Consider the following 3,745-nt stretch of genomic DNA (forward strand, 5'->3'; position numbering starts at 1 on the left):
AAAGAAACAACCTGACCCAGTCCTCCACCCACAGGCTCAGTCACCTAAGCAACCCTCCCTGGACCTCTTAGTCATAAACTCTTTACCCTACCAAACATCTTCTTTGTGGCTTCCTAATATCCTGCCTATACCAACACCTGGTGCACAAACAACCCATTCAGCCCCTCACCATATCCTGACTATATAAGCTAGCATGAGAAAAGTAAAGGTTGCCACTTGATCAGAATTCTGTCTTGTGGTCGTTTTTTCTGCGTCTCTTGTCCCCATTCCCTATCCCTGATTCTCTTGCCCTAGGTTGATGTCCTGCAGGAAGGGACAGTACCCCAGTCAACTAATCACACTTCCCCGAGAGTGCTCAGACCTGTGTAATAATTTGCACATAGCTCCCCTGTAATAGCTAAAGAAACAATATGGTATCAGGCACCCTTAAGGGCCATTGAGCTTTGCCCTGAAATGCCTGTGAAATCCTAGTGGCCTGCAAGTGAGATAAGAATAGGACAATGGTGTTCCTGCTTTCTGTTTTTATAAACTCAATGTCTATGGGACTGGGATGAAGTGGTCTTTTCATTACTATACAATGGGAAAAAGAAGCAACTGAAGGGAAGAAAGTGATTTCCTGCCCAGATGTGGATCCCATAGAAATTGTAATGTACATTTTGATGTTACCTTTACAAGCCGTTCCTTCAGTTCTCCACAGCACCTCTAAGGCTGCTGTCCTTCTGCTAGCCGTAAGAACAAACTCTTTTAATCTAAATTGATTCTAAGTCTTTGCTCTTTACCAGTGGATTAGAACACCACAACACTGTAGGAGCGACTATATCGAGGGGGGGGCAGATTTAGGTTTAGGTAGCTCTAAATACTGTGTTTAATGACTCTCGATTTTTTTTTTTTTTTTTTTTTTTTTTTTTTTTTTTAAAGATGAGGTCTCACTTTGTATCCTTGGCTAGCTTGGAACTCTCTATGTAGCATAGACTGGCCTTGGATTCACAGAGGTCCTCCAGCCTCTGTAGCTCTGGGATTAAAGGTATGTGCCAACCATACTCAACTTATATGGCTTTTTGATAATCATAATTTTCTTTGCATCATTTAATAACTGTGTTTATTTATTTATTTTTTATTTTTTCCAGATTTTTAAAATTTGAATTAGAAACAAGATTGTTTTACATGACAATCCCAGTTCCCTCTCCCTCCCCTCCCCCTCCCAAATAAAACCCTACCTATCACATATCTTTTCTGCTCCCCTTGGATGGTGACACCTTCCATAGGGTGTCATCAGAGTCTATCTTCTTTGGGATAGGGCCTAGGCCCACCCCCGTGTGTCTTGGCTCAGGGAGTATTCCTCTATGTGAAATGGGCTCCCAAAGTCCACACCAATGCTAGGGATAAGTACTGAACTACTACAGCAGGTTCTGTAGATTTCTGAGGTTTCCTCACTGAAACCCGTGTTCCTGGAGTCTGAATCAGTCCCATGCTGGTATCCCAGCTATCAGTCTGGGGAGTAAGAGTTCCCTGATGTTTAGGTCAGGTGTTTCTGTGGGTTTCACCAGCCTGGTCTGGACCCCTTTGCTCTTCACTCGTCCTTCACTGCTTCTGGATTCCAGAATAACTGTGTTTAGAATGACAAAATATTACATGTCACAGGAAGTGGGTGTGGGGTGTAATTATCCTGTGTACATGTGAGGCCAGGACAAGGGACTACGGGTAGCAGCTGTCCATATGTATACGTGATTCTGTCTGTCAGAGAATGGTATTTGTAGCATAATTACAGAAGTCTGTATAATGGCTGTAATGTGACAACAGTTACTGTGACAATTGTTTGGCTACAGGGCAACTTGGTGACTTACTTGACTGCACAAGGTCATGTGAGACCGTGAGAATCTCCCTGTCATATTTTGGACATAAGACTTCTGACATTATTGGGTCTCTGAGAATAACTGGCCCTAAGACATCCTTCTTACCCCACCCATTAGTCCTAGTCCCCAGAAACCCAGGATTCTACATCTCGTCTTCACAGAGTTCTCAGCACTCAAATGAAGGACATCCAGGGGCTGCCTCTGGCCTGTACAACTAATGACCCAAGTCACTGGTTTTAGGGCTAGGGCTAGCCACCAGGCCAAGGGGCTATGGACGACAGCCACTGTTTTCAATTTTCTCTCAGATTATGAGTCCTGTCCCCTCTCCCATAGACACTCATCTTCTCTGTCCTCCGCTCAGGGGGCCCTTAGGCAAACTAGTTCATTGCTGGCTTTAAGATGTACCTTAGGGTTGGTTGTCGTTTTCAAATTTGCGTGTAAGTATGGCGGGACCAGGGGACTCTAGGTCTCCCCAGTGTTTTTCACTCAGCACCTCGGAATAGCCCGATCTTACGATTCTCTCACTGCAGTCACTACCCAGTCCATCTCAGGTACCACCTTTAACATCTCTGACTTTGAAGTCTTCAGGACAGTTTCATCGACCCCCTCTCCCCATTCCTACTGCATTACCAGCACTTTGACCTTTGGCTTCAGTCCTTGGTCACAAGTCCCCTTCCCGCTCCTCTGGCGGTCCAGGGCTCTCCTCACATCTCCTGCCACTGTAGGGACAGTCCCCTCCCGCCCGCAGGCACATCACGGATCTGTTCTTTAAAAGACTCTGCCTGAAGACTCTCGTTTCTCTTGTTTTATCTGTCCCTGTGGACATTGTAGTCGTGCCTGCTGTTGCTACTTGATTGAAAGATAAGGATTCTGTTTTTACCATTAAAATCGGTATTATATTCTGCGGCTGCGCGACAATGGCATTGGTGTTAACTGCTCGTGCGCAGAAGGAAATTGCATGACTGGCTCCATAGCTCAGGGGTTAGAGCACTGGTCTTGTAAACCAGGGGTCGCGAGTTCAAATCTCGCTGGGGCCTGCATAATGCTTACTTTTATCAGCTTGCTGCACAGAACATGAACAACAGGAAAATACTGAAATTGCGGGTGGGAGGGCCAGTTCCTGGGGATGTCATTTTTTCACCTCACGTAGCGGCAGCCCAGAGCTGAATTGCTGCGTCCTTTCATGAAGTCAGACCCACTGCAAATTTCAACATTAACTGTCTATGTCCAGCCCTTTCTCCCCCGTTCCCCCCTGCACGTTCTCGGTGAGGTCACCGCCCCCAACCTCCTGTTACCCCACTCGGCTTGGGCTTCACACACTTCAGTAGCTCGAACCCACTTCCCCTTTCCGGATGGACAGCGTTGCGCCAACGTGCCCCTTCGCCTTTCTGCGCCGGCCTCCGAGTCTCCCGCAGCGCTGGACACTAGGTCTGCGCCTCTGGTTGTCCGCCAGGGCAGGGTGTCTCGGGACTGCAGGTCCTTGTCTCCTCCGTGTGGAATTACAGAAAAAAAAAAAAAAATGCAAATAAACTCTCACTTTCCTAACATGTCATTTCCTAACTTTTGTCATCTTCATTCAATCTTTTAAGAAAAAAAATACAACTATTCATGCTCGTTGACTCGTAAAATGTACAGAATGAGTATAAATCCTCAGTGAACTCAAGAGTCCTTGCCGAGCAAGGGCCAGAGCCAAGCTGCTGTTAGAATTTCCCTGGGGAGCTCGAAGAAATGGTATTCACTTTAGATGGGGCAACAGAAAAGCACACACACACACACACACACACACACACACACACACACTCAAAACAAAAAACAAAACAACAACAACAAAAAAACACAAAAGATTCTACTTATGTCCAGCTCGGAAAACATGCTGGCTACTCTTGTGTTAA

The 3,745-nt window shown here is 46.0% G+C and overlaps 1 non-coding gene across 1 annotated transcript; it reads left to right on the forward strand.

Moving 5' to 3' along the window:
• The first annotated feature begins 2,817 nt into the window (after window positions 1-2,817).
• On the forward strand, window positions 2,818-2,890 carry Trnat-ugu. Its single transcript has one exon. It is a non-coding gene; the product is annotated as a tRNA-Thr (tRNA).
• Window positions 2,891-3,745: the final 855 nt, after the last annotated feature.

The sequence above is a fragment of the Cricetulus griseus genome, chromosome 7 (genome assembly GCF_003668045.3).
Source record: "Cricetulus griseus strain 17A/GY chromosome 7, alternate assembly CriGri-PICRH-1.0, whole genome shotgun sequence".
In the NCBI taxonomy this organism is placed as follows: domain Eukaryota; kingdom Metazoa; phylum Chordata; class Mammalia; order Rodentia; family Cricetidae; genus Cricetulus; species Cricetulus griseus.